Source organism: Chrysoperla carnea, chromosome 1, assembly GCF_905475395.1.
Source record: "Chrysoperla carnea chromosome 1, inChrCarn1.1, whole genome shotgun sequence".
Classification (NCBI taxonomy): Eukaryota; Metazoa; Arthropoda; class Insecta; order Neuroptera; family Chrysopidae; genus Chrysoperla; species Chrysoperla carnea.
This window is the reverse complement of record NC_058337.1, coordinates 77,383,874-77,398,890: the sequence shown is the minus strand read 5'-3', so window position 1 is coordinate 77,398,890 and position 15,017 is coordinate 77,383,874. Positions and strand designations below refer to the sequence as shown.

General features: G+C 28.2%; 1 protein-coding gene across 1 annotated transcript in view; it reads left to right on the top strand.

Moving 5' to 3' along the window:
• LOC123298621 overlaps positions 1 to 15,017 on the top strand; it is a 267,853-nt gene that overhangs the window by 91,548 nt on the left and 161,288 nt on the right. The gene's annotated exons all lie outside the window — the stretch shown is intronic.

The following is a 15,017-nucleotide window of genomic DNA, read 5'->3' as shown; positions in this document are numbered from 1 at the left end:
AAGCGAAGAAGTTAAACAATCAACGATTGCATTCAAAGATTTTCCATCTCCTTTTAGCAAAACAAAGTTTTATATGTAATCTCTTTGGCGATACCCACGTATGACGTCAATAGTGGATATCTTCTTCTTTGTTTAATTAGGAAATTTAAAACTTTATATTTTGCATATTAGTAAAGATTTAAAAAAACAACTTTTCTGCACGTCCAGTGAGAATCCTTCACGAGAATTAATAAAAAAAATTTAGTCCGATCCCCTATTGAAACTGCATATGAGGAAAAACTGTGTAAAATATCTTCTTAAGCTTTGATTTAATAGATAAAATAAAAATAACTATTTGTAGCTCACGTTTTTCAAACGGGCTAAACAGTATAAAGTAATAGTTTTAATTTTAATGTGTAATTGTAAAATTTAATATTAAAAAGACTGAGGTGCTCGATAACTGTTAGGTGGTTAAGTGGACTGATAACAAGGTACATGGAGAGTACCTCATGCTTTTTAATATTAAACATTATTATAATTTTATTTTTTCATTTTCATATATTATCAAACTTTGAAGTCTCTAAATCAATAGGAAGATAGCTTAAGAATAAATTACAGCATTCTTCTTTCACGGATATTGCCCACAGTAAGGTAATAAAACGTGATCAAATCGATGGAAATGGTGGAATAGTGGAACACTATAGAACTGTTATTATAATTGAGTTAATTTGTAGTTAACTATTAACCATAAATTATAGTAAAATGCATTCCTTATATTGCCTTCTTATTGATCGTACAACCAACCGTATCTTGGAAAATGTTTATCTATGATCATATATTTCAATGTTCTGAATAAACGGATTAGAACCATGAGACTCAATGGTATCAGCAACCCAAGATAGACGCCTTTACCAAAATCAGAAGCATACAAAACTAATATAAATGATTATCGTATTATATGGAAATCCTACTTATCAATGCTACTATAAATTTCATCCCTAATTCGAACATAGATAGTAGTACATACAACATCCGTTTATACATTTGTTTTTCTAAGATATTCATAGTCTCGAAAATATGCAACTTACACAGAATACACATTTGTGTATACTCTAAGAATTACAAAAATTAAAATCAGTTTTAATTATTATTTTTGTCATGTTTCAAATTGAGATTGTTATATTTAATTTATATTATAGTTTTATCTAGATACAGATTTTACTGTTGTTATTAATAGGGAAAATTTTTAAGTACTGATCCAAATAAATAACTGGTTTATTATACCGTGTATATGTGAAATATATCAAGGTATACTTAATTAAGTCCCAAGTTTGTAACGCTTAAAAATATTGATGCTACAAACCAAAATTTCGGAATGGGTGTTGACAAAATCCATTTCTGGTTGTCCGTTTGGATGTCCGTCCGTCCATTCATCTGTCCATCTGTCTGTCTGTTCGTGAATACGATAGCTAAAAAACAAAAAGAGATATAACCTGAAATTTTTATAGCGTGCTCAGGACTTAAAAATTGAGCTTAGGACCCATCTTGTAAACCGTTAGAGATAGATCAAAAATTTATAAATGTTCCTTATAAAAAATAAACAACTTTTATTTGCAACAGTTTTTCGTTAACATCTCTGTTTAATTGTCAAGGCGCAAATTATATACTATGTATTTTGTGGAAATATCGGCTTTGTGTGTGTGACATGTAATGTATATGTGACTCTCTAAGAGTGACAATCTTTCTTTACTTAAACTTTCTTTACTTACAAAACTTAAAAAAAAAAACAAACGATTGTGCAGTCAATACTGTCCATACATAGTATTTCAACAATTAACTCAGTCAATTGTTTGCTTTCACTTGTTTTAAATTAAATTGATGCAAACGAATACTCAGAAACGAATATACAGACTCGTGTATTAATAATGCATAGAATTAGATACATATTGCTCTAAGTATAATTTCAGGAGTTTTGAGGCCAAACTGAAAGAACTATCAAAATTGGTGTAAGTTTTGTGGATCTATTAATGAGTATTCTAGTATCGTAGTCTAGGGAAATGGTAAAATGAGATAATAATCCATCATAATTTAAATCTTATGGATGTCAATAAAAAAATTCCGCAGTATTGACTTCATTGCAAATAATGCTATGCAATACCCCATGCTTTAGGCAGGCATAACTAATTGGGGAACAAAATCCTTTTTTTCTAAAATTCACAATACTTTGTGCCGAACGTTTTCGGAAGAAAAACAAGCTTCGTCCGAAGAAGAGATGGCTTTTCTGGCTGTAAGTTTATTGATAAATTAATTTGACATTTAGTGACATTTGATGAAGTCCAGCTGTTATAACTTTGAACACCCAGTTTAATTAATTAAAATCCTAAGGCTATGTTCCAGTTATAATCGAACTTATTTCTAATTCAATCAAACACAATTGGTCAGTCAGTACGTTTGTTGTTTCTATAATATTAAACGTTACATTTCATACGATAACCTTAACATAAATGACAGTAGCAATAAAACGGTATTCAACAGAACGTTTACTTACGTACGCGAACAAACGTATAGACGTAATTGTAATCTTGGCTCTTGGCATGAATAATTTAGTTAGTAATTTTATGATCATATTCCACAGAAATGTAAAACACAATGAATGTCGTCTCTATCTCACAAAATGTATAAGTGTGTTGAACATTATTATAAAAGTTTTTGACAATATATTGAAATGTGTAACTATTTAATGTTTACATGTGTGCTAACGAAGTATATTATTGTTATATTATTAAAAGCACAGCATACAAACACTTTATCTATATCGTTGTAGGTATTATTTTTAATACTTTACAGTAAAACTTCATTATAAAAAGATATCAAAAAATTAATCTATACATATAAAATACTTTGTTCTGAATGACTGATTGACTGACTGATGGATCAACGCACAGCCTACACCGCTAATCGTATAGACCTTGAAGGGTGTGTTCTTTGTATGACGTAGGCATCCGATAAGAAAGCATTTTCCGAAATTAATTACCATTAAAGGGGTGAAATAGGCGTTGTTTGTACCAGACAACGTGATTCCTTGGTCCAATATACTTCAATTTTTGCGTAAACATTCTATAACAAAATCGAAGAAAAATTTGTTCCGTATTTTATTGAAACTCATCACCTAATGGGGTTAAAAAAGGTTTGAAAGTTATTCTAGGGGTGATTTGCATCGAAGTTGATATTCGTTATTTTTGAATTAACCGATTGAATACTTAATTATTTCGCTTGTACCGGTTTTTATATATTATGATGCCTGTAGAGAGTTACGTTATTAGCGAGTATCATGCGCTAAATTTAATTTTCAAAAAATGGGGTTCCGCATCACAAAAGGGAGGATAATTCAGGTTAAGGAAGGTGAGGGCTATAACACGGTAATTTTTTTTAACGTTGAAATTGCCCAGCATAGCGGGTGGGTAATTTTATTCAGATGATGGCTTGTGCCAGACAATATAAATTTACTATTTTTTCCTAAACAAGATAAAAGCAGATTTTCTGAATTTTATGTTGTAATTTTGTATTTGTTCCACACTTATTTCGGTTCTACCTCATTTCTGGGTCACAGAGAAACAAAAATTTGAAATCGAAGAAGTGATTTTAATACTTTGTCAGTTTTTAAGTAGATAAAATGTTTTGTTTTTAAAGCTTAAAAATTGATTTTTTGTTTCACTGTGTCTCACGTTCCCCTATTCAAAAGCTGTAAGAATTAAGTCTACTTTTTTTTTTTCAAAAGCTTTCATAATTAAAAAGTTTTCGAAGATCATATATGTTTAAATATTGTACAATATTTAGTTTTTACAAGTAATTTTAGTCCGTATTGTTAACATTTTAGATTAATACTTCTTTATAACGAATTATTCAAGGTAAAGAATTATTCTAAAATAATCTAAATTTTTTATATTATATATTAATAAAAAAGTTTGTTCAAAGTGAAATCACGAATGAATAAAATCGATCAAGTAGATAGCAAACCTTTAATTTTCGAGAAATACAAGGGATAAACGAGAAGTAAAATTTCCCTAGGGCTCAAACGTCCGAAGTAGATGTTTATGATTTGGTACATTCTCTTGAGAATATGAAGATAGGTCAAATATATAATCGAAATGTTAAAATAACCCTTCATATTTTTGTTATAATTCGTTATTGTTATTAAAAGCCAATACCTGCTTAAATCCCTACAAACATTATGAGAGCCAAAAAAGGAATTATATTTGTCAAAATTGTGCTCAATATTTCGGTTAGAAGATTTTATATACTACTATATTATTAGAGTTCCAAATGCTGTATATTTAAGTTGTATCAAAAAGAAAGGCGTTTAAAGTATGGAATTGTAACATTAAATCGCAAAGATTAATGTGCGTATCACCTTTAACAAGGAGCAAATTTTTTTTTTTTTTTCAAAATATGAAATAATGGTATATTATGGCGTTAGAACCAAAAGTCGCTCCAGGAGTCAAATACGATCGGGTTAAAACCATAAAAGTCGTTCTTTCCTAAGTTAACTAGGCTAGTTGATCAAAAAAACATTTTTTTTTCTCCAAATTTCTAAAGCAGAATGTTATCTAAATGTACATAACATTTCAGTTTTACTATAAAAACGACATATGAAAAAGAAGATATTTATAAAAGAATTTGTCACCTTGATAAAAAATTATTAACAGAAAAAACTACACATAACATCACTTATAATGTTAACGACAGAAAAACGAAAAATGATTTTATTATACCATGTATATGAAGTAAATCAAGGTTTACTAAGTTTAGTCCCAAGTTTGTAACGCTTAAAAATATTGCTGCTATGAACGAAATTTTGGTATAGGTGTTCATAAAATCACTTTATTAGTCCATTTCCGGTTCTCTGTCTGTTTGTCTGTCGCCAGTCCGTCGTCTGTCCGTCTGTCATCACGATAACTCAAAATCGAAAAAAGATATCAAGCTGAAATTTTTACAGCGTACTCAGGACGTAACAGAGGATCCGTAGGACCCATCTTGTAAATCACTAGAGATAGATCAAAAGTTTAAATGTAATAAATGTTCCTTTTAAAAAACAAAACAACTTTTGTTTGATACATTTTTTCGTAAACATCCTTGTTTACCCGTGAGAGCGCAAATTAGGCATTAATTGTATAGTATGTATTATATGAGAATATCACTTATATTAGCTATGTATGTGTGACATGTATGCTATATATGTGTAATGTGACAGAGTAATCAACACTGTCTATGCATGGTATTTCAACAATAAACTCAGTCAACTGTTTGTTTTCACTTGCTTATATATATTTTTTAAATTTTATATTTATATTTGTCTACCTTCTTGAAATTAAAATTAATGAGTAAACTCATTAACTTGAAGATAGGTGTATGTTTAAAATAATGTTGATAGTTTGATGAAATATTTAATTGGAAGTTAAAAATATAAGTTAAATCTCAAAAAGCTTTCATAAACAATGTGTAAGGGTTTAACGTTAATGAAACTATTTAATTAAGAGTTCATGTAATCGGCATTATCCTTGTTTTCCTTGGAAGAGGCTGTATTTAAACTTATTTGCTCCATGTAAAATCGAAGTAAAATGAACGGTAATCGAAGCATTAAAAGCTTTAGTTTTTACAAAAGTTTCACATGTTTGTTTTATATTCTACGAGCCTGATACCGCCTATTTCACTGGGCTTAAAAGTAAAAAAACACCGCTTTATAGCCTCCACCTCTCTTGATGTGCACAGTTTTCAATTTTGTTAAATGTAAAATATCTTTATAAATTATAGCTCATGTGTTATTCTAAAGTATGAGCTATATTGTTGTACAGTTTCATTAAAAAGCATTCGCTAGTTTTAGCGTGAAAGCGTAACAAACAAACAAACAAACATCATTATTTTCGTATTTACAATACATAGTGATTGGATATCAATTTTTCCTTGGATATCAATCACTTATTAGTGATTTTGTAAATCTAAATACACATCTTAAATCATCCAATGGGAAAAATTTATTCATTTTTTCAACATATTCAGTCAAGCTGTGTAAATTGTTATTTGGATGACTGTTTTGATGAAAATTTCAAAGCAAATTTATTATTAATTTTTGAAAGTTTTCCTAATTCAATACTTTAGCGTTTACATTATACACTTAGCGTTAACATTAAATAATTTTGGGGGCAAAGCTCAAATCATCAGTTGAATTTGAAAAAAAATTTCACGAATGTAAATATGCGAGAAATAATTTTTTTTTTTAATTTATCCGAGATAAGTATTTTATTTATACGATTCTTTTCATGTATCAGATTTTCATATTTCCCGATTCTCTCATTAAAAAGTTGTGTTGTTTCGTGTTTTCAATGAAAAATCAATTTGTATATAGGCCATTTAATTCATCTAAAATTATTTCGAAACAATTTTAATGTTTTAAATGAAAACAACAATAAATAATTACGGCATGTAAAGTTATTTTATTTCCTAATTTCTTTATGAAATTATTAAATAACAATAATAATCATTTTACACATAAAATACATTTTATTTTAAGTATAAAAACATCGGATTATATCCGACCATCAACGAACGATAAATCCGAATAGAAAGTACGAACAGAGAGTATAGGAGAAAATAAAATAAACATCAACATATGTCATTTAAAATTATATATTCAATACATTATATGTTAGATATCCCAATGTGAGAGATTTGAAATTTTATTTATAGACTTTAAGACATTATACATTAGACTCTAAGTCATTTCTTGTTTTGTTACTTAGTTCTAAATGCATTTTATATTAGGCAGTCTCGATACGTTAATCTTAGATCTTATAGTTATTCTCTATCGAAATAGTTTGGGTTTGATCACTGAAATTTAGAAATGATAACATTGATTTTTTCACCCATGAACTAAAGAAAAGGGTTGTTATAAGTTTGACCGCTATGTGTGTGTGTGTGTGTGTCTGTCTGTCTGTCTGTGGCATCGTATAGCCTAATTGGATGAACCATTTTTTTTTTGTTTTGTTTGAAAGGTAATTTAATGGAGAGTATTCTTAGCTATGTTTCAAGTGCGAGCTTGGGGTTCCGTACCAGAAAAAAGGAAAAAATTTGCGAAAATCGAGTCAATTTGGAAAAAGCTTCAAGAAAAAAGGTAATTTGATGGAGAGTGTTCTAAAATGTGTTTTATGTGCGAGTTTAGGGTTCCATACCCGAAAAATTAGTCGGTGGTTTTTTAAATTTTGTAAATTTCGCATGTTACAATTTTTTATTTATTAAAGTTAATGGTGGAAACGCAGGGAATTTAATGATACCTAAAATACCTTATTTAAAAATTGAAAAAAATTCATACAGAGCTTTAACTATGTTTGCACATTGATGCCGTATTCTAAACATTAAGAAAAAAAATTGATGATTTTCTACAGCTCATTATATATTTTAATTCAATATAATAAAAATAGCTTCTTGATTAAAGGGAATCACGCTGGCAGTACAATATTTACTCATTTACTCGAATTAGCTTAGCTTTTGTTGTAATGTTTCTTTTTTCATCAATGATGACAGGATCCTAATTCCTAATATTTACAATTCTTATATGATTATCTTATATGTATTAGGGATGGATTTAACTCAAAAGACGGTAATACGTATGAGTGCTAACGTTCTTGGAGAACCAATTCGTAATAAAAAGAAAACTTCCTGTTGGCTCTATACGAAATAAATAGAACAAAAATTTTAGTTGAATTTAATCAATTTTCTTGTAATTAAAATTGACGGGATTAGTACCTTAAGTTCAAAATGCCCGATTCGGTTAAAATAAATTCTACGTTTACTTCCCAAATATGGGATAATCTAGTTTTTAATTGACCATATTTTTCTCAGAAAATGACAACGGAATTCCTTTGTGTGTGAATTTCACGGACTTGGCTGATTTTTCTAGCTATACGAAAAAACTGAGGATCTCAGATTATTCTCCTTAAAAATTAAGCGAACGAATGTGTGTAGAAATAAGTCCAATAATTTGGATTGATTGGAAATTAAGGCAAAATGTATCGATACAACGGATAAAACAGCTAAATATATTTTTTTAAAGGGCTTTATAAATTTGAATCTAATAGGATTCTTCCATTTCGGAAATAAACTTAATAATTATCAATCAAATTTTAAATTTTAAAAGGAAACTCTTTAATTTCGATTCAGGTATATGCATTCAACGTGAATTTTTACATTGGAAAGATTTGAATGACATTAAATGTTTAAAGAAAATTTGTGAATACGTCCAATATTTTCTTGATGAAAGTGATTTATGTCATATTGTATAGTAAATGGGGCGTTGAATAAATTTTTCACCCAAATAACTATAAACTAATACAATGTCTTATATTTTGAAGTTAATGATAATTTATATTTATGGCTATGACACTGTTTTATGAATAATAATAAATAGGTGGGCCTTCTAAACACTTCACAGATCAAAAACACTTTTGATAAATTTTTTAGTTATTTTTATAAATTTAAAAAATGAATCAATGTGTGTATTTTTAACACAAAATTTTTTGGAAGGTTACGAACAAGAGGCGTTTTAACTCATTTATTACTTATGCAATATAACTTTTCATCATTACCCGAACTCTCAAATTAAAGTCTAATTTTCATTTATCCTACCTTTTTGAGAATTGATAAAGATAAATTTTATAATAAATAAATTTGATGTTACAATCGTGGCTTAAATACCGAATTTATCAAAATCTTTTCAGTATTCGTATTATTAGAATATTTCTTGTTTGTTATGTCGTGTACTTTAAAGAAAAGCTTTTAAAAACACAATAAGTGAATAATTTGGCTAAAAGTTTTCAATTAACGAAAGACCCTTTTGACAAGTTTTTGCTCCACACCTTTATTCGACGATTGCGTTGTTAAATTTCTTTTAGTAATATACTGCAAACAAAAATATCAATTTTGAATTATGTTACACTGTCTATTCAGCAAAATGGTTCCTAAAAAAAATTACGAAGAAACATCGACTTTCAAATTAAAACTTTGACTGGGAAATAATAAAATTAGTATTAGATGTGGTAACCAGAATGCATTTCGAGTAGATACATAAAAAAATGTAGAAGCATAGCTTACAGAACATTTTTCGAATTTGTTTTCATTCGTAATTGATCTTTATTAAAGAGACAAGAATTGTTTTACTACGATTATAGAAAATAAAAAAATAGCCACGGTATATGTCCTGTTGTTTTTTAAGTTCTCAAATATACCTCTGATTAAGGCAATTATAAATTCTGAAAGTAGAAACTTTGCAGTTGAACGTATGCTATTTATTTAAAGTTGATTTTTTCGTACGTTTAAGGATTCGTACCTACTAAGAAAATGTAATTAGTCTTTCAAGTTTTCTTTTGCATGATGGATAAATTCCTTATCAAAAATAAAATTTACAAGGAATACAATGAACATAATATAACGAATAAAAAGTTGTTATTTAAAGTGTGTATGTAGTTTTTTTTATATACAACGTGTTCTGTTATTGACTGCAGAAACCAAGCTTCCTCAAAAGCTCATCAAGAGCAACAAGAAACTTTTTTTCAAAATTTGGATCTGAAGCCTAATTTGGGAGATACGGGTATGGCAATAATTTATACATTTGTTCATTCACTAACTGTCATTCGATAACCAGTAGGCCATGATAATCAATAGATATTAGTAAATTTCATTTAATAACATTCAACTAAGGAAGGGATTTTTAAAAAGTATAAAATGATTTAATTGGATTATATTATTTTGAAAAAAACATTAGATTATTGTACATAAACAAAAAAAAAACCATGAGTGAATGGGTGTGGTTTGTTTGTTTATGTCCAATGAGAAATTGTTTACTTATAATTATAATTATTTCTCGCAATAGTAGAATAAAAATATAAAAGGTGGGACAGTTTGACCAAATTCAAGTAAATAATTTTACACTTTTTTAATACTCATTTCATTATTAGGTGAAATTTACTAATATCTACTGATTATCATGGGCTACTAGTTATCGAATGATATTCAGTGAATGAACAAATGTATCAATTTTTGTCATACCTTTATCTCCCAAATTAGGCCTCAGATCTAAATTTGGAAAAGTTTTTTTTTGTTGCTCTTGATGAGCAACTAGGTTTCAGCAGTCAAAAACAGAACACGTTGTATATTTGAAAATAGGTCATAATACAAATTATTATGTCGACTTGGTTAGTAGGTACATACATATACCTTATGTATCTTATACCTAATACCTACCTACCTTATATACCACATGTACCTGTATATCTTATCATTATAAAAATCAAAATATTAAGTAGTAGGGGAGAGTGTAGTGCCAAAAAACAAAATATACATTTATGGAAATTTAATCGAAGAAGTCTGTCTTTTAGCACTATATTCCTGTTATCGATAAGAACGTACGATCCATGATACAAGATCATTCCCACCTATTTTACCTGAACGTAGTCTTTTATTCATATGCGTAAACTTATATAACGGTACACTTTCGGGAATAGCATTATATAATGTGAGTAATTTAAACTTTGAAAATGTTGTGAGTTTCACTTACATACATCCTTTTCTTTAAAAGTCCAGTAACTGTTTCTACTGACATTTTTGATGACTCGGGAAACATGAGACGTTCTTATTATCAGTTGCACTACGGTTACTTGTAATTGCTAACTTACCTATTTACATCTATCCGAGGTACATTGTATTACTAGATTCAAGGTACATGACTTGATGTTTCTTCAAACTTCAGTTACTTAATATTTTACGTGAAGTTTAAAACTGAAATAAGGTATGACCAAATACCTATCATCAAGGAATGATTTAGATACAAGATGCTTTAAAACACAAAACACAATAGTCAACTTATAAATAAATGAATAGTAAATCAAAACCTGTTACTAAACTTTAAACACTAAAAATTATTTTTATATTTAAAGTTAAAAGTAAGTAAACTTTTTCATTATGTAGTTTCTATCTCACAGTTCCCTTGAATCGTATTATAGTATCTCGCAGAAATTGGTATCTCACAGATAGCGATTCATGCCGTTAAACTAAATACAGATTCAAGGTAAATTTTGTCCGGGGTACAATCATCTTACCTTACTTAGGATGGTACTTATTAAAACTCAACAAGTACGTACAGAAAAGAAAAACATATTTCATACTGAACAAAAAAAATTAAATAACCTTCTTATAAAACTGAAAAGTACACCTCGAGCTAGTTCAGTTCACCTAGATGATGCATTCATTGAAAAGCTATGAAATCAAGTCTGTTTCAACTTGTTGAAAGTGAAATTTTTAAAGTTATATGAAACGAAAGTATGTTTTACTGTAAGAGTTCCCTTGCCAAAACTTGAAAAGAATGAGAAATTACAATATTTTTTAATTTAATAGGGAGGGGAATTGTAGTTTATAATTTTGGTTGCTAATATAATACGTTATATTTCTTATTTGAAAGATGCCTTTATGAATGAAATTTAATAAATACCATAATAGTCTTCGCGGTTTAACTGGCTGATACATATTAAAATGCATTTTTTATAAGTATAATACGATAGCTGTATGGAACTGGGTGATTATAGCTTATGGGTATACCTAGCAAAAACATGTTGATGATGGATCCATAAGATTTCACCCAATAAAAAATTGTCTAACGCACCTATTAAAATTTTCACTTCAAAATTAAAAATTGGAATACCACTTTGGCGCATAAGATAACCAGATAATTTTTACGTGAAATCATAGCTTATAATCTACCTTTTCAAGGAAAAATAGGTCCATGGCCATGTCCACTTGATCGAAAAAGCTTTGCACCCTTAATTTATTTATTGTGTTTTGGGATACCAACTTGATTCATATTGTAACCGAATAATTTTCACGTGAAATTATGGCTTCCAATGTACTTTTTCAAAAGTTAGGGAACTCCCTTACATAGTATGAATAAATATAGCATTTCCGTTATTTGCGATATTTCTGCAATTTGGTTGATATAAAAAATGATTCTTTTAGTGTCTAAGTAATCTCAATATACTATTTCGAAAAGAAGTATCAATTTAACTCAAATTACTGAAATTTATAATAATATATTTATTGATTATTATTTTATATTAACATATAATAATTTATAATTATGTAACTGCCTAAAGAGGAGTAGAAGAAAAAAGACTAGTAATAAGCAATTTTTATATCACAATTTTTTGTTTCTTAGAACACTAACAATTCTAAAAGATGAAACTAGATATATCGAAGAAAGCACTAAATTATTATTTTCAGACAATTGCTTATTTATTTTTCTAACCGATTTGAAAAAGATGGGAGGAAATTATTAAAATGATTGTTTTTGTTTATTTGTAAAGCAATTACTCCACCAATTATGAATTTATTTTGATAAAAATTTGAAAATTTTTTTCAAATAAATTCAAGTTTGTAAAATTTGTCGGTCTTGTTAACAATTATCATAATTTAAAAATTTTTTGCTCTATTTTGAGATAAAATTATAGAATTCCGAGTTACGAGTCCAACACTTTTGATATTTTTCAAAAATCAAAACAAATGGACCGATTATACGAACAACCTTTGATGGTAGGATATATTTACCTTGTAGTATACAATAAAACTTCATTTCATTAAAGCACTCCCAAATATTATATTAGCAGTGAACCATTTTGAAGCTATTTTGATTTATTATTCAATAGACCTAGAAAATGTGCGAAACAATTCTTTTCGAAATTGTCACCTAGACTTCGATGAATCAGCTTGATTTTGGTAAATAAGCTGGTTTGTAAAAAAATATTAAATTATTCCGCCATGTTAGATATTGATCCTTAAAATAATTTAGAAGGAGTCTGTCAATTTTTGTCAATAACTGGGAAACGAATATACCTTTCTTTCAATTGAAATGATTACTTTCCAAGATAAGTACTAAATTTCTAGCTCAATCATTTTTTTATTACAAGTTCTTATAAACAAAAATCATAAAATTTAAAACATAAGTTATATTTTAATAATCTTATATTTATTATCTTGATTGAATACCTACTCTAATCTTAGAAATTGCATACCAGTTCTGATTCATCCTGTAAATGTTGATACCCAAGGATCAATATAATAGATAGACATATAATATATAATTATATTTATGTACTAGGTATATATTTATATTTATATATAAATAAATTGTATTTTGGCTATATTCCAATTTTGATTGTAATAATAATATGTTTAGATTTTTTGTCGTATATACAAGCAACATTCAATAAGTGCTTCACTTTTTTTAGTCAATTTTTACCCAAAAAAATAGACTTATGCACTGTCTCGAGACCAGCGGAAAACAATACGAGTGTTTTATAAGTCCGTTTCAAGATCCCAAGCTCTAGAATACGATTTATACTCCAGTAAACGAAGGTCTAATCTCTTAATTATTTCCTCTAGCTTCGATTTTCCTGAAAATTTGGGATTAAGCTTTGTTCACCCTCTAGATCAAAAGTTTTATGATGCCTAGTGGCGTTTTTGCCAAAAGGGTGACTTTTTGTTATTATGCAAATCTTTATTTAAGTACCTATTAATTTTCATTTTTTTTATTTGTGAAATAATCTCATCTGGATTGTATTTATTTGTATACCATGTATATGAAATATAGCAACGTAAACAAAGTTTAGTCCCAAGTTTGTAACGCTTAAAAATATTGATGCTATGAAAAAAATTTTGGTATAGGTTTTCAAAAAATCGCCTTATTAGTCCATTTCCGGTTGTCTGTCTGTCTGTCCGTCTGTCATAATGATTACTCAAAAACGAAAAGGGATATCATGCTGAAATTTATAGCGTGCTGAGGAAGTTAAAAGTGAGGTCAAGTTCGTAAATGAGCAACACAGGTCAATTGGGTCTTGGGTCCGTGGGACCCATCTTGTATACCGTTAGAGATAAAACAAAAGTTTAAATGTAAAAAATGTTCCTTATAAAAAAATATACAACTCTGTTTGAAACATTTTTTCGTAAACATCACTGAGAGAACAAATTGTATAGTATGTATTGTATGGGTATATCAGTTATATGTGTGTGACATGTATGTATATGTAATTTGACAGAGTAATCAATACTGTCTATACATGGTATTTCAACAATTAACTCAGTCAATTGTTTGTTTTAACTTTTAATAACTTAATTTATGAATCTTATTTGTAATGTTGCATAAAACTTATTTGTAATATTTTTTGAAAAGAACGAATTCCTTTGTACAAGTTTATAAACTTAAAAAAATAAATAAATAATAATAATAAATAATAATATAATAATAAGAAGCTCTAATGAGGGGGAAATGTGACCCTAAAGATGAAATTCTGCCACTCACGAGTTTTTTTAAATAATATTGTATGCGCTTCGATCCGTTATATATAATACGATAATGTAATTGAAAATATTATATTACAATTATTATTATCGGCGATGAGTAGATATAAATTACATATAGTAAATTAATTTCCTTATTGATTGTATAGGGATTAGAAAAGAATTTCCATTTTTGCCCCAATTTCCTAGAACAAGTTTTTGTTATATAAATACGTATTTCGGCTATCATGTATTCACCAATATAAGAGTTATTACGATGAGCTAATTCGTACCAATGATGACTGCATGGTAGTCGAAATGCGTATTTATATAAAACACAAGTTGATGTAGGAAATTGGGTCAAAAATAGAAATTTGTTACTAAATAAATCTCTGATAAGGAGCCATTCATTAATTACGTAAACATTTGGTAGAAGGGGGGGGGGGGTAAATCTATTATGTAAGATTTTATGAGTTGAAATTTAAAATTTCGTTATTAATGACTGTCCTCTAAGATAAAATGAGGAGGTTTCTGTGCAAATCTCTGATAATGTTAAATGAAAAAATAAAAATTTAACCATTGCTGAACTGGTTAAATTTTTGGCCTTTGAAGAATGGGTTCAGTCCCATTTATTAATTCAGGCATTTAAGGTTGAATTAATTTAC